The following is a 23754-nucleotide window of genomic DNA, read 5'->3' as shown; positions in this document are numbered from 1 at the left end:
ACTGCAGATAAAAGATCTATGTTTTCCTTCTCCTTGATAAAATTTTAAGTGTCTCACAGAAAGGCATTTGTTTTATTAAAGGTACTCCTAATGTTATTGGCTAAGATTCTTTCAGAAGTAACTTCAGATCTCTTTCTACTGAGCTCCTTGGCAGACCCAGAAAATGAATTTTCTGAAGAGCAACCACCTTCTTTAGTAAAACTGGTAGGTACAACCCCCCTACTATTGGACAACACTTACAAACTTAAAATAAATTATTGGAAGTGAAAGAGCAAGATTACCAAAGAATAGGACAAAGAGAAGATGAGTGTGATAGTGAGTATAAAAATTGGGAAATTTTAAGTCAGTGATATTGTTGAAATTACTAGTAATGCTGGGGAGCGTACATTTTAAATTAAGGTAAGATTGGGTTCTTAATAAGAAGTTCATACCAATCAACATAAAAATCATACATAACTCTTGCACTCTCATCACTTCTGCTTAACCTTCTTTCAGTGAAATTAAATCACAATACTGTAACAAGAGGATATGTAATAATGACCTTTCAACTTAACATTACTGGTATTTGTTGAAAAAAATTAACTAGAATAAACAAATGTTGTTATCTGTGTGGCACTGTATTGTGCTGCATTGCTTTAAAAGTGTAGTATAATTATATTTTCCAATTTATTGAAATGAGCCAACAAAAATAAGCACACAAGGGTCCAACAAAAGTTAATATAATGCTTAGATTTCCTTATTCATCACTGGTATTTACTTACAATCTTATGGAAAAAATTAATTTTAAATTGATGGCCTTTTTTTCTGGCCTAAAGTTTAGCAAGTTAGTTACAATCACATTTATATTTTTATAACATGGGAACCCTCTCCATTATGATTATCTTCACTGCATGCAGGAGGCTGTTAGGTTCAGTACTCTTGCCGAACTCAACTGCTCCCACCTGGGCCCAAAAAGAGTCAAGAAGGTTATCTAGCTCAGGCTTGATGCAATTAACTTGCACAGACCTTTAAACTGCACTTGAAGCCAACCGAGAACTAGTTTAGATCACAAGGTAGCAGCAAAACTTTTCCTCCAGGTTTCCAAAGCACATCTATGGCAGTGGGAAATAGTTAAACTAAGCTATTCCCCAATATGAAAAAAAGAAAACACAAAGCTCAGGGAGGCCTAAATATACAAAAGAAGCTATTCTGGCCAAAGAGATGAGCAATACTGAGCCACCATCTTGACTGTTATCTTACTAAGAAGCCTAGACATAGGAGCCTTGAAGTGGATACAGGCAAATACACATTCAGCATCTTCAGACCAAAGCAGCTACATGATGGGGGGAGGGGGTGGTTTCACTCATCACTTAACACTTCACTATCTAAAACCAAAGCATTCCCCAATAGGGGATTTAATTAAAAGTACCTTTACTGCTACACTAGAGACTTCTGAATATATTTCAAGCTTAAATATTAGTTATGTAGCCATTTCCACCACTTTTTATAAAACCCTTAAAGTTTCAATTCTACTAATAACACTTGTTGTCACAGAGTATTAAACATTACGTAAGTACTATTTATCTCAGAGGTAATAGACCTCTGAAAGGCAGGTTTCCATTTGACTGTTGAGATTAAAGAATTTGCTATTTAAAGCCATATCTTGGCTAAGTCCGCTAGTTTTCAAGCTGCTACTAATCATATTACATTTTGGTATCACCTTTGTATCTTACACAGAAATGCTCCTGTTCTTTCTGAATGGGAGGTAACTTATTAACATAATAATGTAAAACTTCATTATCAAGATGAAAAATGAACAATATCTAGAAAACCAAACTCAACTTTCCCTGAGAAAAACTGAAACTTCTGCTGATCAGAGAGTATCAGTCCACACTGCTTAATAAATTCATAAGGGAGGTTTCATAATTAACAGAGATGGTGGTGATTTTTTTAATACATCTCTAAGAAAGAACTGATTTTTTTTCTCAGAGAGTAGCTAAAACAATTTTAGAAGATTTGATATACAAATCTTCAAAGAAATTAAAGGGAAGCCCCTATATTCCTTGCACTTTGTTTTACTTTTCAAAATATGCAGAAATGCATGAAATACATGTACAAACTAATAAAAACTCGCTATATATCACTCTCAAAATTAATATCACAATTTGATTATACAGTCCAAAAGGAGACATCTCCAGAAAATTTCTTAAGTCACCCTGTAAACACATCCCTATGATATTGTTGAAACAATAAAAGAAACTGAGGAAACCAAGTCACACATGATTCAATCACTGATTAAATTTACACACAACAGCAACAGGTGGTACAAACTTGCTCAAATGAAAAGCAAGAAAGGTTTTGCATCTCCAAGTATCCCGGCTTTCATAACCAAAGTTACAATTTCAAGGAGAACTTAGCTTTATACTGCAGAAGCAAGGGAAACTTGTTACAGCCCCTGTCTGAAGAGGTCTGTCCATGCTCATTTAATGACTTCATTTGATGCCCACGGCAGGAGGGATTTCCTTAATTTCTTTCTTTTTCCTACAACCTTGCAACTTCAGTGCTTTTTGAGGAGGGGAGAGAGAGAGAAGAGGAATAGACAGGAGAACCCTACAAAAGGAACACACCTCTCTGCTGAGCCTGCATATTTCTTTATACTCCCAGTAGTCTCTGAATTAACTGTGAAGAGGTGGATGAGTTAACTAACCAAGGGCACTGACCAAGAGTGTAAATTACAGTCTTCCCAAAACACCTACCTTCTCTACCAGATTAGCTTGATGCATTTCTTTTTTTTTTTTTTGAGAGTTGCATATTGGCACAAGATTTAGCTATCCCTTGAAAAACACAAAATTGGGTCTTGCACTCCCTATCTCCATGCTCTGTCAGACCCTCCAGTTTTGTCCTCACAGAAAAAACAGAGATATGGAGGCACAAAACACTGGAGTTCTGCCATCAGCCTGTTCTCGCAGTTTGTAAAGCCTCTGGTGTTACCTTCACTACAGTCAAGCAATCAAGAAACCTGGTTTTTTGAAAGTGGCTTCTTCCCGATTCCCTCCTGCCCTGATAGGGAAGACCTCACATGATCTCACACAACCCTGGTGATAGAGCCAACAGAAAGCAAATGAAATGAAGCAGCAGACAGCATTTGTCTCAGAAGTGATACTGGGAAGAAATAAATCAAATCAGATTGCAAATTTAGAATTCTCAACTTCAACTGCCTGTTTTCTTGCTTTCCTGTCTTCAAGTAAATTCTCATTTATTCTTACTACATAGCATGAACACACTAAATATTTTTGCCCCATCATCTTTTGTAAGCTCTGTAACAACTGCAGCAGAATAGGGTTCTCCTTATTTCACCTCTTTTGTATTGAAAGGTGACATTAAATCTATGTTTCATTTTGAATGAAAGGAGAAAACCAATCTTGTAGCAAGAGCAGACTAAAGTGAAGGAATCTTAGGGTGATGCTCAAATAAAGGATTACCAATGTCTGAACAGAGAAAAGAAAAATATTGGTAGATTTTGCAATTGATGTTAAGCCCATGCACATTAAACCACAAGTGATAACAACTGTATGTTTTGTAATCCTCCCGAAAACTTGGCTCATGCCAACTGAATGATTACCTAAACTACAAGGATGAAGGTGGGGGTGGGATGGCAAAAAGCACTATAAAACACTTCCCAGTTTCTGAAGAGGAGTTTCTTAAAACAGATCTCACTTTTACACAGAACAGATGAACTGCCCCATTTATAACTGTACCAGCTTTCCCAAGCAAGGGTGCTGACCAGGAAGCAACTGAAGACAACAAATATTCTCACTCCTCTCCATTTATCTTTTCCTCTCTCTTTTTATCGCACTGAGAAGAAACTTAGTGCTGGCCCCAGTTCACAGCTGAAAGCAGAAAAGGATGCTACATTCTTTCCTTACACTCCTTCTTCTCAGGTGTATAGATTGCTCAGCTGGTTGATACGCTTTTTCCAGTTTCTAGCATAAATTCTTGAAACATAGTTTGCTGACCAAAAAGATTCCTGCCACCACAGATAAACTAGAAACAGAAGACATATCAAATATAACATGAAATTTGAAAAAAAAAAGGAAAAAAGAGAGGGAAAGAAAAAAGTATAGCTCAAAGATCACAGACAATAACAAAACCAACTGCAGTAAAATGAAATTTTCTTTGATGATGCATGTTTTAAATCACTGTTTCTGTTATAGTATTTCTTATTTATCAGCACAGAGGAACAAATACAGATTCTTTTCCCATACATTTCTGGATCTCATTTTACTTATTTTCTGAGTATATAAAAGTAGAAAATGCAGTCCTAAACTTGTTTCTTCTTTTTTCAGTTTGTCATTGAAATTCATAGCAAACTCAAGAAGTAAAAATCACTTTGATAGTTTTATCTCCATCAGTCGACTAGGATTCAGAGAGAAACCATCATGTCATAGAAGCAAAAGGAAAAAAAAAATCAACCTACTTCTACAGAAATAAATTACAGCTCAGTGCACTAAAAGCCAATGTGTGTCTGTGGAAGTCATGTTATTTTCTGGATTACCATAGTATTAATAATTTATTTTTTAAATCACTGCCTTCATAAATATTCCAAATATTTATCTCACATGGGCTGGACATTAAAAAATCAAAAAAGATATCAAAGAAAATTTCTAGCATTTGAAAACAACATACATAAAATGTGAAACAAGGTCATGTATACTTCAACTGTCTAAAAGCAAAAAAAGCTCCCAAATAAAGTTGTTTTTTTCTTGTCATATTATTGATCTGAAGCTCAGCAGAAGCCTGATCTGCATTTCACAGTCGGTTAGGACACATCATTCATGCTTGCCGCTTCCAACAAGATTTGTTGATATAAAAGTTATAAAGAATAAAAATCCTAGCTGGAACAGTTATTCATATTTTAGAGTGCAAAAGAATCTGGTTTAAATAGTAGGCAATACCTGAGGAAATTGGAACTACAACTAAATTTTTTTTCAAAAACATAAATCAGCTATTTTCTGTAGAGTAAAATAATTTATATTTCTAATTTGGCTGAAAGTAGTAACAAAATAACTTTATTTTAGATTTCTGCTAATTTTAAAACTTTCATTTTATCACTGGTAAACAACAAAACTCATGGTATAATGATTCAGTGTTGCATCGTTTTGCTGAAGGTGCCAATATAACCTGCACACATTTTATTAGCAGACAAAGCAAAAAATAAAACCAATTTCTCCTTTTAGTCATTATTTAAATGGTTTACTACAATGGAAAAGACTTGGTGTGCTCTGAACACCAAGGAATAAATTCCACTAAAGAATGAAATTTTCGATTTTGAGATCCTTAAGAAAGCAAAACCATCTCTAAAGTTGGCTTAGATCAATTTGCAACATTCACATCATACAGTTTGAAATACTCTTCTGCAGTCAAATATCAAAACCACCCCAGTTCTCCCATAGAACCTTGCATCCTTCTGTGTATGTATAAATGCACAGAAGTGTTTATACATACAAACATACTTTGAAAGCTGAATCTACTAATTTGGATTACATTCATCTTAAGCACATTCCTAAAACAGATCATATGAGTCAAAGATCAAGTTTAGCAAACTCGTGAGTATGATAAAAAAGTTATAAGAGAAAAAGCAGAGGAAATGAGTACATGTTTTATACATACAAAATCCAATCACCTATTTTGAAATGACTAATCAAAGACAGTATCTAGCCACTGAACCCAAACCCAAGTATTTATACACTGAACATGACAAGGACTGTTCCAGTCTGCTCCTTCCCTGATGATCACTGTGCACAAAAATCAAGGTTAACTGCACAGGCTGAAGAGACAGACTGCAGACTCGGCTTTTTTGTGAGTCTCTGCAGTAGCCACAGGGCAGAAGCCTGTCAGAGTCCATTGGTTTCCCAGGCTGTGACATGACCACCAGAGCTGGGGCCTGGATAGATCTCTTGCTGTCATGGTTCTTCATTGCAGGCTTAAAAGGTATCACATTGAAAAATAGACTACCAAGAACAATCCTGGGCCATATACTGCCAAAAAAACCCCAAATTCCTTCTTTTAAAGCTTCATTGATCATGGAGGGAGTTTAAGAAATGATTCAGGTGAGTAGCACTAAATCTGTATTGATTCAGACTTTTGCCTTTGTAATAATACCTCCTAGCAAAAATTTCTCCCAGATGTAAGCCCATAAAAGCATTTCCCTTTCTCCTTATGATTCTGCTTCAGTTTCCTCCTGTACTGGGAGTTTATTGTCAAGGAGGTAACGAGGTGAGCAAACTGACATTGCCAGTCTGTGTATCGGTCAGCAGATGGTGCCATAATAGCTCTGAAAGTCAGGAGCACATTTCAAAGGTCAAACTTAAACAGCAACAATACTCCAATTTCAAGCGTAATTTCCAGATTATGACAAATGATGGAATGCTTTCATAGAAGTATTAACATAACATATTTCAATAAATATCAATTCAGAGCCAGACAGTGAACCATGATTCCATGACACTATAAATTACACGTGCACACGTGTGTGTCTGAATACATACACACACTCACATAACATCTAAGCTTATTCCCAAGAGTAGAAATGGCACACAATGGTGTCCTCCCAAAGAATCCTATGCCTATCAAATCTAGTTTCCAGGGAATTACTTTCATGTCACAGTGGTTGGCAGCCCCTGAGCTAATAGAAACTATACTCATAAGCATCCTTTTATCTAGATAATGAAGTCACTATTCAAAGTAATAAGTATTTTATTAGCTTTCATGTTTATATCCATGCCATCATACACTTGATATCTCGCAAACATGTAGTATTTCCCTCCCAAACACATTCTTGTCCTTATTTAAATATTGAAATTTCTAAACCTAATTTTTATACTGGGAGAAAATTATTGTAGTTGTGTACCCATCCCTTGCAATGCACAGAACACAGATGACTCATCATAAAAACACTGGCAAGTTCCTACATAGGATGGTGAGAATTTATAAGATAGTTCTGAAACAACAACATAAGACAAGTACTAGTGTAATTCTGAAGATTGCTGTGAAGACAAAGAAAAAAATCACGGATATAGACAGCAAATTGAATGTGACAGAAAAAAACTACTTCTGTCTAAAATTGCAGAGTGAGTATCTGTAGTTTAGATAGAATATTTTCACAATAAAACTATTATGCTGACAAATTTCTGTAAAGCAACTCTGGAGAAGTCACCTCTACTCATTGTAGATTCAGATTACATCCTGGAACATTACTATTTATTGAAATCTCTTTTCCTGTTAAAGCAGCACAACACATACCTATTACTTATCACCTAAGTGCCTCAACTTTTCATAAAACACCTGCCACAGGCCATCTCCATTTTGCCTGGTGAATAACTTGGTTACTGAAATCCATATACAACTTTAAAGGTTCCAGTTGAAGGAGAACTCCCAAAAGGAAAGATTATACTATAAGACATGAAAAACACTGAGAATTCTTTAAAAGCTATTTTGTTAAAATTTATCTCCTGACATGGTGCAGCAGTCCAAAAATGTGCAATAAAACAGAGAAAATAATGTTGGAAAGTGCTGTTTTCTAAACTAAATTAAATTCAGTGAAAACTGCATCTTTGCAACAATACCTGTAAAACATGTAAAACTCAACCCCAAGGTTTTCAAGAAAATCAGAATGTAAATACTATACGTAGCCAAGTTGCAATGCCCACATTGGAAATTGAGATCACATTTAAGCAAATATACAACCTGAAGATCTCTTGGTGCTATCTCTGCCATAACCAGAGATAACAGAAATCTGTTCCGTGTTTTCAGTCTACAAATATGCTGCTATATCAAGACAAAAAAATAAGTCTCAAACAGCAAATTAATTTAAATCAAGAAAAATTGTCTTTGCCAGAGTACATATGCACAAATATAATCTGTTTATCAAGATAGCTTTGTGCTCTTCCCCAGCACTGAAAAAAATGTTGTAATCTGATGAGAATCCAACAGTCGTTTTGAAAAGTTGTATTGAACAAGTGACCCCACCCAGGCCCTGACACTGCTAGAGAAGGACATGCTCAAGTGGAAAAACGGGATTTAGTTCCAAATTCATTCCAACAGACAGAAAATGAACACGGGTCGAGACAGCTCTGTTTTCCTGTTATCTGTCCAACAAACTAAGAACAACACAGATTTTGAGAAAAATCTCTGCCTTATTTTTAAAATCAACTTTGCAAGCTTACAGTGGGTTTTGGCTGTTCACATTGAACCCTCATGATAACCACAATTTTAGAGATTAAAACCAGCAGTGTGCATTTGCTTGATCCAAGCAACACTGTTCCTCCATCTCCACTCCCATCCTTCCACTCTATCCCCACCTTGCCAAATGGCTGGTTCTATGATAGTCACACAATTTCACTGAAGCACAGGCAAACATTTAAGCTTTTCTAGTTCTTAATAAAGAAGTTGTGGGGGGTGGGGGCGGACAATGACAACCCCATTTGGGTTCTGTAAATTATTTGCCTTGTTCTGATTTGGAGGTGATTGATTTGTAAATGCCACAATAAAAAATTCCATTTCCAACCATCATTCTTTCTATTTATAATGTATTGGCAAGATTAAAAACAGGGGTTTTTTTATACTGACATTATGTTCACTCTTGCATGCAGTATGCTTACAAGGCACTTACAATAACATAGTTAATCAAAACACTTGCCAACTTCGTGAAAAATAATGTACTGGCATCTGAGAATTTTTTGTACTGCAAACTGGAAGGCCCCAGCATAATAAAGTTTCTGAATGGTGGAATTCCAGACGCACATCATTGTTTTGACAAGCATCCATTTCCTCTTCAGTGGAAGTCATATAGAGAATTATTACCCTCTCACATGTTCAGGAAGTGTACAACAGCATGCAAAAAGAGAAATCTCGGCAACACCAGGATTCAATGTCAGGGAAGAAAAAAAAGAGAAGCAACTAGTCTGTGCTTTCACCATTTAACAGTAATTTTCTTAAGCAGATACAACCATGACATTTTTTTACAAGCACATCAAGGCTGAATGTTATACAGATGTGGACGCTACTGAGATCACATTCAAAATGCCTGCTAGCTTTTTCTTTCAGTTCATTCAACCTAGGAACCATAGCCAAAACACAACTGACAAATGCATTAAGACAGTTTGCTCTGGCACGTACAAGACTAGAGTTCAATCGACAAATGTTTACAAAGCATCAGGGTCTAAACATAACCACAAAAGTGACTTCTTTGGCAGCAACATCAGTTCTATATTTCCACTCTAAAGGACATTTCATTTTTGCTATTGCCAAATATAAGCACCACAGACGGCACATTTCTCTAAGGCAAGACACTTGAACGATACTGGTAGATGCTTGCCATTACTGAGGGAAACAGGGCTGGAAAAAATGACAATACATTTTTAAAGCCTTTTATGCAGGTGACAGGAGAATCATCTCCTACCACTACTCTTTTTATAGTGCCTGTTTCCCTGAATCAGCATTCAAGTTGTAATACAGAAATTGATACTGCCACACTTTCCACCAATAATAAATTCAGTTTCAAATACTTGATTAAATGACATCCCTGGCAATTAATCTTAAGCAAGCTTAGTCCAAATTCCAAGCAAGTTCAATATCTCAAGGTATATGGTTAAGTATTTTTGGACTTCTGCTGGAAAGTTGCAGCTGTGACTTTGCTGCTTAAGTTGCTACCAGTATGTGAATCATCTGTTGAAGAACCTGTGGAGAGCTTAATGCCCATGCAAGTAAGTAAACCCAGGTCATTAATTGTATAACATAATTTACAAAAAAAAATCCCAAACCAAACAAAAAACAACTACCACAAATTAAAAGTACAATAGTTACAACTATTAGGATAATTCTCACCTCCAGCTGCAATGAATAAAAGCTATCCAATATTCCCTGACTGTTCTTCCACATTCCCCAAACCTCAAAGGTTAGCCATCTGAGAGGTTGTGTTGGGTATTTTAGTTTTTATGTTTGCAGCTAGTGCAAGCTGAGTCTTTCATGTGCTACTGGAACAGAAGTATTCTCTTGAAAAAGCAGAACCAATTTGCTCAGTGTTTCCCACCTACTCAAAATAATTACAATGCACATCAAATGATATATGTAAAGCACAACACTGCAAACTATTTCCTACATACTTATGTTTACTGCATATACAAGAAGTACAGAAACTAGAGATAACATTGCTCTTCTAAAAAGTATGCATCTATTGCTCCTGTGGGAGTTAGTTCTGCCAATCCCAAGCAACAAAAAGCAGTGGAGATGCTTCTTAGCTGAGCAAATAAAACTGGCAGCCAAAACTTCATCACTCCCATGGGCTCTTCTGAATGCTGGTATTTGATTAGAAGAGTGGAAATATGAGCAACTTTCTAAAAGTTTCCTACTTTTCATGGCAGTGGCTTCACAGTTAACAACACTGCAACCACTGCAACATCTCTGGGTGAGACAAAGAGAAAGGAGCCTAGTTGATTTCTGAATCTAGAGGTCAGAAACAAGTTTAATGGAGGAAAAAAGGCAAAAGATGATGCTAATAATGCTGGTGTTGTGCCTGGACTTCAGCACTTAACATGTTTATTAGTCATCTAAGTGCTTTAGCTGTTTTGTGCTTTTTGGAAGGACATTCCCAGCATGAAAGATTGTAATATAAAACAGATAACAGGATATGCATGAAAGTCCCAAGGGAGTAACTATTTAAACAAAGTTTTCTTTGGAGAGTTAGGGAATGACAATAGATAAGGAAGATTTAAAAGAATAATTCATTTGTGAACACTAAGAACAAGGTGGGGAGGAGTATTTGGAACTGTCCTGCAGACAAGGAAATAAGAATGTTGTCCTGCCAAACCACAAATTTAATTACACTCCCATATAAATATAAGAATATACATCACAAACTGCAGTTTACCAAAGTAGCCTCACCCATTGCAGAAAAGCCTTTTAATGACCACATACAAATGGGGATGGTGTGTTGTCACAGTAAGCTTTCAGGCCAAGCTCAGGCTTTATTCTGCCTTCTCAGCAGTACTTTCAGTTCTCCTTCTCTACGTGTAGAAAAGTTTCAAAGCTTTGAAACAGTCCTAAGAAAACACAGCTTCAAGATGACAGTAATTTATCATCTTACAATTTTATTAACACAAACACATACAGCATGCTATTATGAACTCTGCACTGAAAAGACTTTGAGTGGCACTCCCAGTCTGCATTGGCTTAGGGGTTTCTTGCTTCCTTTTGGGTTCATCAGTTTATGTGCTGACTAAAGAAATGCTTGAAAGCATATTTACCCAGTTGCTCTATATGGGTATGCTCCTTAGGCATTTAATGTTAAACCCAAAATCATGTTTGAGCTCACACTCATTGATTTCCCTTGTCCCATCTAGATATTTAAAATCCTAAGTACTTTGAAATATAGACCAATGAGAAAATGAAAATTGATGAAGTGTACAGACAAAACTAATTTCAATTTTTTTTTACCATGGTATACAGCCGGGGTTTTTTGCAAGACCATACTCCTGTGTGTGGAAGCAATAAAGAGCATACATCAACCAAAAGGACAAGAGTCACAGCCCTGTTTAAAATGACATCATGTTCTTTCACAAATCAGGAGTACTTGATTAGTTCTCAAGGTGAGATGCCAGAGATCAAGAACTGGAGCTCTGGTCTGGATGAAGTCTGAGGTGTGCCAGTCTCAGAATTCTGCCTAAACATAATAACCTCAACAAAGCTGTGTGAAAACTTCTCACACTTAGAAAATGTGTGTATGTGGCCGGGAGAAATACATCCACGTGACAGACTTGAGTTTTGGGAGAGAGTATGAATACCATGCAAATTAACATTTAAGAAATTCACTAAAAATAGATACAAAAACTCATTAAAAGGGAAGGACTGATGCTATAGCTCTCAACTCTTTCTTGATATCTTTCTTTAACAAAGACAGAACTTGGAAAAAGCAAGCTAGCAATGAAACAAAGTAGACACCACTGGAGAAAAAGTCAGGAGTAAAAAAAAAAAATGGGGTGGGGGAGGGAAGGAAAAAACAGGAAACAGACGCTGAAGACAAAACAGGAAAGAAGGTCATGATTTGTCTAATAGCCAAAAAGCTGCAGTGAGGCCAGAGAGGGGGCAGGGTGGGAAGACACCAGAATTCCAGTACAGGCTAAGTTATATCATAGATGCTACTGGTCAGCCCACAAGATCTCCAAGGGTTGGTCCTTCAAGAGCTGGGCTGCAGGAGATCCACCATCTATATACACATCACTTTTAACGCTCTTCCAGAGTAGCTTCTGCCCTTTTGCACATCAATTTTGTGATGTCTCGAGACTTGTTCCTCTGTAAGACTTAAACAAGAGTACTCCTTCTGTTGCACATGTATTTCATGTATTTGTTGTAAAGCAGCAAATGTTTGCTTTGGATTGCCTAAAGAAGTAAGTGAAAAGTTGCATTTCCTGGAAAAACTGGGTTACTGTATCTCCAAATCCATAAAATGACAGAATTCTGATTAGTTCACTTCTATTTCACTTCTATTTTTCTGGCTTATCTACAAGTCCTTATGTTGCATTCAACATCAAGATTAGAGGCATGCTACCTCAGCAATTCAGCTACATCTTTGGCTCACCAGTTCCTACAGAGTAAGCTTCTTTCTGGTTTAAAAACAGGTCATGAATTATATCTCGTTTACTTTTTGTCTAAGAACTCCAAGACCAAACACCTGTGTAAAATACCTGAAAAAATATTTGTAAAATCATCTGAAGATGATCTACATGCTTTGCAGCAGTTATAAAATTGAGTCATCTAAAGAAATATTCCTGATTTTAGCAAGAAATAATTTTAGAGATAGACAAACTTGAGCACTATGAGGATAAAGTGATACATGAGGCATGTGCACTAAGACAGTAGTAGAACCAAAACAAAAATAGTTCTCAAGGCCTCTGTTCTTAAATGCTGCAATCAAGTACTTCTAATTGTTCCATATAAGGAAACAAAATCAATGCCTTTCACTTATTCTCAGTTGAAACTGAGAGGTCACTTCTGTCCAAAAATACAAGGGTGATGGTCCACAAAGGAAGATTAGTTTTCATTAGACAAAAGCAATCTTCCTAACTTCACATAGAAGAGAAAAAGTGGAGACAAGTAGTTTTGATCAGTTTACATTATGATGTTGTCTAAACATGGACAAAAATTGCATTACATGTACAGTGTCAGAACTGGTTCATATGGGAGTTATGAAAGTTACAAAAAGTTATGAAACTAGCTTTTTTACTTTTAAAATTATAAACAAGAATAGAAGCATTCCCAGCTAAATTTCTACTGAAAACTATCACACAAGCCAAAAGTGTGTGCACATCAAGAGATACAATGTTTTAATGTTGAATATTCCAAGCTGATTCATGCTGTATGACTTCACTGAAAATCTGAAGTCCAGTTCAAGTCTGGAGGAACTCGACAACATCAACTATACATTCCAATTCAAAAGAATAAGATTTCACCGTATTTACGTACTAAATGAACCAAATCCTCATCAGGTGAAGAATTCTTTGTTGGCAGATTCCTCCTATGAGGTACTGCTGTCATCATATGATTCCCAGTAATTAATCATCATGACCACATTTGCACAGAAATAATTCACTACTTGAAGCAAAATGAATATGCAGTCTTCTTTCCGCACAGAGTAACTGCAGCATTTCTCATGCCAATTAAAACAATGTTTCATTGTCTTCTTTAACAAAGGAGAATGAATTTTAGACTGCACATGTCTACAGAAAACACTGTAACACTTGAGATAAAAATTTTAAATATTAAACTTATTGAAATAGGGAAACAGAGAATGAAACTGAAGGCATTCCTTTTAAGATATACAGTTAAGTAATATGGCACATTTGGTGTGACTGCCAAGTAAGAGTTTCAAATTGTTAAAGAATTGGTTTTTGTCCCACAAAGATTATGTGAAATATACAAAATAATGTACAATACCTCACATAAAATGGAAAGTATGCTAAACTATCAAACAATATTTCAACTAAGTTATATATATAAAATTCTTATTCTGAAAATGTATTACCAGCTTGTGTTATTCAACACTAAAATGAATATTTAAGCATTTAAATATATTCATAATCATACAATCAAGAAACTTTTAGATGAAAACAGTGAAGAAAGAACTATGTTGGAGCACATGGTTCCATAATCATGTAATGGGAAACAGATCCCCTAAAATTCCCAAGACACAGAAACAAGACTGTTTTCAGATATGACCATTTGCAACATGCTGAAGCCCTTCTTACTTCATATTAGTTTCATGTATAAGCATCTCTTTCATCCTCTTTTCTTCTCCCTCCCCTCTAGTACCTTCACTTAATCTTACTTGCTTTTTTTAGAAACTTCCTGATTATCAATTAAGTACTATGTCTTCCACTCTTAATCCCACCACCATTGCTAGAAAGCCAGTGTGCCAAACTGTGTCAAAAGCCTGGCTTACATCCAGATAGTTTATCGCCTCACCTGAACAAAAATAATATAAACAATTTAATATGCAAGCTGTCTTTTTCTTGCAAACCTTTTCCAATGAAAAACAAGCAAAATAAGTTGTTCATAAAATTATGTAAATCTCCTTATTTGCCGGCTGATCAAAACAAAAAAAATTCAAATGCAGTATTTAAAAGCCATTCAAGTAGTGACAAATTAGCCACAGGCAAACACATAATATGAATGAAACAGTTTCAGAAATAAAGAATGCTTTGCTGCAGCTAATTTTTTAATGAGAACTATACTACTATATAGTATAGGGATTTCCTTTCTGCCCAAAGCAACTGGAAACCAGTTCAGTCAACATACCACAAAGATGTCCTGGGAGGCTGAAGAGATTCAGTTTTTCCTCTTCTGTGCAACACAATATACGTTCCAGTGAGTGTTATCAACATCCCAAATAATTGGGGAAGTGACAGAAATACTCTTTAAACAAAGCTGTAATAAAACCTGAGAATATTACAAATCACCAGATTTTTCTGCTCACATCTCCCAAAGTACCTTGCTCTGAATTATGTTCCTGATCCATAGCCTACGAAGACCTTCGTATTCCCTTACTGAAGTGATTACGGGTATCAAAAACAAACACCAGACTTCCTTTCATATGGAATCTCTTCCAGAACAGCCCCTGAGTAAGGGAGATGAAAGTGGCAGACCTAAACAGTTCTGATTCTGCCTGACAAAAAACGAAAGACAAAGCCTGTGGAGAAGAAAAGGATTGTATGCTCTGTTGACGTTGTCAGCGACCTCCTTTAAACCGTCATGGCTGGGATGAATAGCCTAAGTCACCAATCCATTTTATGACTGCTCAATCTGAGCCAGGGTTTAAGCGCATGCTGTGCTGCACAGCCGGCGTTAATCTTGGTACACGTTAAGATACAATCTGCAATCTGCCCTGCAGACAAGGAATAGCCCTCATCTTCGCTCTAAAGGAGGACTGTGTTTATTTAAGGACTAAATTTTCCAGTTCAAAGAACAAATACAAAGTTTTAGCAAAAATATATATTCTTCACTACTTAACTTGGAGCAGGTTTTGCTGCTTGCAGACCTCCTGCAGAGGTAGTAGAAACGTCACAGCCTTTTTCTTCTCTCAATTTTGACCATGACACTACTTTGAGAATTGGCTCTAACTAATCCGTAGTAATCCCTTGGTATATGAAAATAAATACATCCTTGAGTAAATGAAAACAAACCCAGCAGGAATAAAAATCAATTATCAAAAGAAAAACTGTAAGAGGGAAAGATGCCATTTGTCTTTTCATTAATTCCTAGCATTACAGGCCTGCCGAAAAAGTAAGAATACTGAAGTTTCTTGGAAGCTGTGCAATATTTCGTCAACTTAGTGTTTAATCCCTTCAGGAAACACAGCAAGAATAAAAGAAATGCAAACAAATTTTAAGAGCTCTGTTACAGCAAGTTTTTCTTCTTCTAGCTCTGAGCACTTTGAGAATGATTCAAGAAAAGTTTTTAACATTTAGAAATTAGGTTAATGAAAAAAGGCTAACATTTATAAAAGTCTTTTAGAGAAAAAAAATTGGCTGTTTTGTAAAGAAATTTGTAATGCTGTGTTTTATAAATTCTTTCAGGCTGCTTTAATTATAGATGCTCAAACAGACCTGACAACTAGTTTGAAAATGCTAAAATTTTGAAGTTCATTAATGAAGTGACTGCAATACTCCATAAAGCCACTTTCTAAAGACATTTCAAGTTTTTATTTGAGACATCAGTGAAGTCCTTCTAAAGTATTGAGTTTAATCTTTTATAAATAGCATTTTGTCTAAAAAGAATAACAAGAAATCCTAAGTTCTATATAGGGCAAGGCAACAAAAGCCATCGAGGTTAGATGCGAACTTTTAGATACATTCTAAATAGAGCTAGAACTGATCATGTACTGAAACAGAAAAGTTGTATTTCTTAAACAACTAGAACAGGTATCCCACTCTTGCATATCTTCCTCTTAATGAGTTGCCTCATAGCCAGTATTCATTGACCAAGTCCATCAATAAGGGGGTGAAAAAGCTTTTATGTCAAAAGGTCAGCACAGTCTGCAGAAGGGCATTATTTCTGAGGATTTCTAAACACACAAGTTACACTGATTTGATAAAACTATCTTAAAGAGTACATCCTCTGATTTCAATTGGTCAATAGTACTTACTGCTCTGTGAAACTGTGCATATGCCTGCACACAGGTATTTTCAGGATTTTTCTCAAAAAGCCTCTATTTCTTTTTGTTCAATAGTTGTTAAAATCGATTCATTCCAGCAGTAATGTAATCTTACTTTTGGCATTGCTGTCATGATACTCAATTACACACATAGTCAATGTACATATACAAAGCAGCAAGGCCTTTTCCCCACTCCTACTCCCTAATCTCCTTTACGCCTATCAGAAAATTCCAGTGGTCCTTTACAGCCACTCTATTTTGAAGAGTAAGAAGATGTATCAAATTCTACCAAGCATGGTAGAAGCTTGCAATGGGTTACTTTAATAGTACAAATGTATCCAACTGATGTTTGAGCTACCCCTCTTTTGAATTTAAGTCTGGTGTCCAAATATCTATATTCACATCAATTCTTAACAGGCAACATTTAATTCCCAAACAAAACTACATACAGCTTAAGACAGAAGATGCTATATGCTATATTCTAGACACATCCATCAGCACATAAACTTGTCATTAGATTGGTAACTACTAAAGAGCATTAGTACTTGACATACTTCTTTCTGCTGATCTAACCATATCACAGAAAATGGTACCGCTGAAAAACATGGATTTCTTATCCAACATTTCACTTTTTAAAATCACAAATCTATAGAAAATGTATGTTCTCATAGCTGCTTTTCTCCAGTATCTCAAAGCAGTAAGTATGTATCTGTATACACCCAAACTACTTCAGCAACTAACAGCAGTTAAAAAGGAGTAACAGTTTATTGGTTTGGCATATACCTGTAACATTTTGGGGCTGGTACCCCAAGCTGCAGCATTTTTGGGACCTCATCCAATTCACTTAACTACATTAACAGTAGCTGCAGTCCCATTTTTGATCATAGGATAAACATATTCTGAAAACATATTAAAGAGTGCAGACATCACCATTGGAAAGAAAGTCTGTCAAATTAAATTTCCTTTCTTTAACTCTGTTCCTTACCTTTGTGAAATATGTAATCAGCAAGCAGGCAAAGAGACTAATTCTAGGCAGAAGTAAGACTATTTTGACTGAAATCTTGACTCAAAGGTGGTCTTAGTGAGCCAACAGATTTCTTTCCAGTATGAACAAGACACATGACTACTATATAAATAACACACCCTCCCTAGTTTTAACCTAGATAACACCTGTGCCAAAAACGATACAGTAAGTTCTGATCCCTACAGAATATATTACGAAATCTCCATATTATTCTAACTCAAACTTTAATAGAACAAGACTGTAACATACCATAATTTTTTCCCTAAACACAGGGATTTCTTTTCATGCTTGAAATCATGTATGTACTCTTGGTGAATGAAATATTAAAGAATTAATTAATTACTAAATTAAAGTAATTAATTACTAAACTATTATAGAATCAAATTTCCCATTCTTGAAGTGTCTCAATAAACAGGATTGAGTTTCAAAAGAACCATAAACTGATCTCTCAGTCAGGGCCCTTCATGCAAGTGTCACATGAATATCCGATGTATTTTGCTACTTCAGGATCAGAAGCCTCCAAGGAAACTTTTCATACAAATTCTGCAGCTGAATAGCATAAAACCAAAATGAACAACTTTGTCCACAACTATGCAAGGTAGTTCCACCCTGCCAAAACAGTTCAAACAAATTACGCCCTTTGTATTGGAACCAGTGTAACTACTTGATGAATATAAGACTGAACATTAGCAACCTTTTATTTTAAGCTTGTATTTTATTGACCTTTCACTAGCCATTAAGATTTTTGGTGGTTTTTTGCAGATTAAATAGCTACAGCTAAATGAATCAACAATCTAGCTGACTTAGTGCTCTACACAGTGCAGAGGGGCCACCAAGATTAATCCATCTTTACTGGCAATGTGGAATACAATTTCAATTTTTCCCAACACAAATATCAAACCAGATTTTTAAACCACCAGATCTATCAATAACATTATACATTTTAGTCAAAAAAGTCAGGTGAGTGTTCCTCTCCTTACTGTATTCCCTTCCTCCATCCGTGACACCTCAGTACTGCAAGATACTGACTTCAACACAGCCCTACACAAGGTTGGCAGCCTCTCTGCTCCAAGCACTTTGCTAGAGTGCCACACAACCCCCACTTCTCAGGAACATAAGGAAGGCAAGATGCTGGGCAGCACAGATCAAAAGAGCTCCAGAAGTTTAAGGTGACTAATAGTAATTCTTAATGAAGTCTCCAAATATGCTTGACTTACTGAATATTCTGTATCACATTACTTGTGAATAAAATTGATATTACTGTAAGAGTAAGGAAAGCATGTTGTAAGCACCCATATACTATGCCCATGTTTATTGTAATACAAAAGCTGCAACAGCTTTCAGAGTTACTGTACCACTGGATGAGGAAATCTGAACTATTTAGTAACACTACAGTGGAAAGAAATTGTAAACAATTTAATTGAGAAAATCTGATCTAAAAATGAATGGTTATAAATTTCTGGACTAACTATATTAAATACAACAAACAAATGAGATTTTAGGACCAGTTTCATTTGAAATAAGGCAACAGGATTAACAAACCAAAAGGTACTTGCAAGGTCTTGAAAAAGGTGTCCTTTATTTTCAATTCTTGATGACCCAGGAGACCTATTCTGACTCTTTAGTATCTAACAATTCAACCTAACACTTAAAAAATCAAAGTAGGCCTTTGTCAATTTACATTGCTGTCATAGTGCTCAGCATCTCCTTTATGCACCACTTTAATCTTTCAGAATAGGAACACAGAAACCCAATGTCCTTTCACTGCTGTTTTGAAGAGACAACTCTCTTTTTAGCCACTCAAAGAATGTGTTCTGCACTCTCTCATAATTTAATCACTGTCAGTCATAACAGCCTATTGAGAAAAATAATCCACTCATTTATTTTATCATCAGTGCACTCAAGCATGGTCAATTTACAAGCAACATAGTCACATGCATCAGCCACGAGAGATCCATTACAGAGCTGCTGGAAAGTCTGTGAAAAACAAATTGCTTCCCTCTGATTATGCATAGGCTAAATCTAGAAGTCTCACAGTCTTTCATCATCCTAGTCTCACAGGAGAAACAAAAGAAAGCCTTCAAGCAATAGTGCTAGTATTTAACTCAAAACATGGTCACACAGCAGGCTTAAAATTTTAATATTAAATTACATAAATAATATCTCATCCAAATCAGGTGCTTATAGAAGAAAATGTCATTTTAATCCTATCATAGTAGCTCACAGGACATCTGACCGAAGCAGCTCGTTGTGCTGAGAGACCAAAAGCACAGCTGCCTTCACAAGTGCAGGAGCTGTAGAAGGAATGCCAAAAGGCTTGGGAGCTACCAGGCTGTAGGACAATCAGGAGTTGCTAAATAGCAGTGAGACCAATACACCTGCATGCATTTAACAAGCCCTGCTCACAGTGCCAGGTTAATGAAGTCATGCAAGTAACATCTATGAGCTCTAAGAGATCCAGACATTGCTAATCCAAGAATTGTCAGTACGCATTAGCAGTTACAGCAAGACAGAAGAGTTAGGCATGAGTACACCCATTTTTTTAAACGCTTGCACACAAATGTATGTGCACCACTCACCAAGACCTGGACAGGCTTTAGAGCAGGGAAGAGGAGAACCCAATGAAGTTCAACAAAGACCAGCAAGGAATAACCCTGGGCACCAGTAAAAATTGGGAGCTGACCTGCAGCAGATCTGCAGAGAAGGACCTGGGGATTCTGGTGGACAGCAAGCTGTCCATGAACCAGCAGTGTGCCCTTGTGGCCAACAATGTCTGTTGTATCCACGGATGCATTAAAAAGAGCATTGCCGGCAGGTGAAGGGGGGTTAGGGTTAGGATTACTCATCCTTAATGATGAGGCTGCACCTGGAGTTCTGTGTCCAATTCTGAGCTCCCCAGTCCAAAAAAGACAAGGAACTACTGGAGAGAGTTGAAGTGAGGGCTATGAAGGTGATTAGGGGATAGAAGCATCTCCCTCAGAGCTGTGACTGTCTAGCCTAGGGAAAACTGAAGTGATTTTATCAACGTGCACACATATCTTAAGGACAGGTGTCAAGAAGATTGGGCCAGACTCTTCAGTGGTGCCCAGTGATAGGACAAGGGACACAAACTCAAACACAGGAAGTTCCATGCAAGTATGAGGACAAGCTTCTTTATTGTGAGGGTGGACAGAGCACTGGGAACAGGGTACCCAGAAAGGTTGTGGAGTCTCCTTATCTGGAGACATTCAAAACTTGCCTGTCCATGATCCTGTACAACCTGCTGTAGGCAAAATGGCTTTAGCAGGGGGGTTGGACTATGTGCTCACCAGGGGTCTCTTTCAACCCCAGCCATTCCGTAATTCTGTATACTGTAGTTTTATCTGCCATCCAGCCAAGGATTCCTCAGAAAATACCCTCCTACATGTGATATCATTTAAATTTCAATTATAATAAAGATTGGTCAGAAAATAATTCAGATTATCATAAATGCTAAAGCCTTTTAAGAATTTTCAACTGGTAATTGCTGAAACTGAATATGTAAAAAAATTTCTGAATCAGAGAAACTCACTGAATCCTGTCTTTTTGTGTGCCATACGCAGAACACTCGCACAATATCCAGCCTTACAGTTCTCTCATCTCTGTCATTCTAAAAACAGCATATATTTTAAAATGTAGTGTTTAAAAAAGCCCAGATTTCCAGTGTTAACATTTTCAGTCAGGATATGTAGATAAACCTAGAAATTATCTACAACTAAGTTTAAAAAGATACCCAACTAAAGAGGCATCGCTTCAAGCAATCAGCCATTAAGATCCTTGCCAAGGTACAGAAGCCTCACCCACCTATCCTTTTGGCAGCAGTAGGATGCTACAGGGCAACCTATGTGGGAGACATGGCAGACATCACTGTACAGTCTGCCAGAGCCTCACACATTTATCTGGAGAAAAATTGTGGAAGTACTGCATATGCTGACAATTTGGAATGCTCTGATTTGCATTATGTTGTGTTTTACAACTTACCTGACGAAGCCAGTGTGGTAATTTTAACGATATACATAGATTAGATATTTCTCTAACTCTGACAGAAAAGATTTCCAGACAAATCATAGATAATTTCTTTTTTATTACAGCAAGATTTGCCTATGAGTCAGAGTATAATTAATTCTCCACATGGACACTTGTATAATACAGTGCACTCCAGCTAATTAACAGAGCCAATACATTAGGTAGTTACTTAAGTATTCCTTGTCTTGAAGTGAATTTTTGGCTGCTAGAAGCAAATCTGCTCTGAATGCAATCACTTTTACAATTAAAGTAACAAGTAACTTCCATAAGAAAACCACAGTAAATCAGAGTTGTTTAAGAAAGCATATATATATGCATAAAAACTAGTATGAAGAGCATGACTACTCCCCCATTTACAGAAATTTAATTTAGCCTCTAGAAATATTTTGTATCATGAAATATGACTTTCCAGCTAAACGAAAATTATAAATTTTGAGCTATTTCTTTATAAGCTCAAAAATATTAGTATTGCAAAACTTCTGCTTACTTTTTCACTAAGTTACAAGTCACTATACCGTTCAACTTGTAGGTGTCAAAACAGTAAAGGAATAGAACAGTACTGCAACTACCTAAAAACACTGAAGTAAATAACTCAGGCCAAACCTTTGGCTCCAAAGGTTACCAACATTGAATTTTCCAGATTACTCTGTGAGAAGCAATTTTTCACACAGTGATCAGTGTTAAAGCCTGACGAGCCCTCAAAAAAAGGCTGAGAACAAAAGCTGGAATTTATGACCCAATTAGGTCAGACACACCAGTGCCTCAATAAGCAAATACACCAAGTTTTCCATGGTTAGAACCTCTAACTCAGCAATGTTCACATTTGAGACTCATGCAGTGAAAATGTAATTCTGCCGCTTGTCAATTAATACATGTAAATTCTAAACAAAACAAAGCAAGACAAAAGTCTACTCCAGCAATCTCATCCACAAAATTAGGCTATCAGGCTTCTCTTCAAAAAAAGGTGGTTTGATCACTGGTTTGTTAACTACTTAACTTCGTGCCCCTGCTACCTTCCCAATCTACAAGCTGTTTCCTGTCAGAAAACACTGATGGCAATGTCCCTTACTATATACCCTTACACAGATATTTAATACAGGCCATGCAGAAACTCCCAGAAACCGCCAGTTGTCACTTTTATAGAAGTCTTCCGTTTCAGATTGAAGTCTGAACTGCAATGTGTTTTTCAAATATTCTGTATGGACTTTAGCATAAGACAAATGTATTTATATAAGTATTTATATAAATAAGACTCACAGCAGCTAATTAACTTTTACCTTTGAGCAACAGTGTGGCCCCAGACAGTCCACAACTACAGTAAACGTATCTTCTGACAGCCTAGAAGGGGGGCCCCTTCCAAATTAATTATCCATATCAGGCTATCACAATGGCAGACAGGGTCACTTAAATCACCACCAACCATAGGGACATCACAGGATCATCCTGAAATAACAGTGAACCTATGTGGACACACTGCACTCAGCAGTCCCAGTCATGAATTACTGCCAATGCATCCCTCTCTAGAAAGAGTCTGCAACTCCTGGATTCTCAGCAAACAAAAATTTTGGTGTGAAATCATGGGGCAATGAAGTTTATTGTCACTTTAGCAGCAGTGCTGCTTTAGAATGGCACTAAACAACTACCAACAAGTTAGTTTCTACTGACTGTTAAACCAGGTCCATTTCAATGTCCATTTAAAATGATGGCTATTTCTGAAAATTTCAAGATAATTAAAGGAATGCTTGCTATAAGGAAAAAAAAGAAGTGATTAAATCTGTACTCAAGTGAATTCCCCTAATCTCCTTTCCAAAATTTGCATAGACTGACATAATACTATGTTTTGAATCTGACTACACATAACAATGAGAATGTTATTCCATAGAAATAAAATTTTCAAGGAAAATGTTTTTCATTCAGGGACACAGTACCTTACTTTGCAATGACTGATTTGTCAATATCTCTAACCTGTGGTTGCATTTGGAATATAATATGCATATATAAT

General features: G+C 36.4%; 1 protein-coding gene across 19 annotated transcripts in view; it reads right to left on the bottom strand.

The window, feature by feature from the left end:
* Nucleotides 1-23754, bottom strand: part of EPB41L2 (erythrocyte membrane protein band 4.1 like 2) — a 105873-nt gene that overhangs the window by 58654 nt on the left and 23465 nt on the right. The gene's annotated exons all lie outside the window — the stretch shown is intronic.

This window comes from Catharus ustulatus, chromosome 3, assembly GCF_009819885.2.
Source record: "Catharus ustulatus isolate bCatUst1 chromosome 3, bCatUst1.pri.v2, whole genome shotgun sequence".
Lineage (NCBI taxonomy): Eukaryota > Metazoa > Chordata > Aves > Passeriformes > Turdidae > Catharus > Catharus ustulatus.
This window is presented reverse-complemented; position numbering and strand designations above follow the sequence as displayed.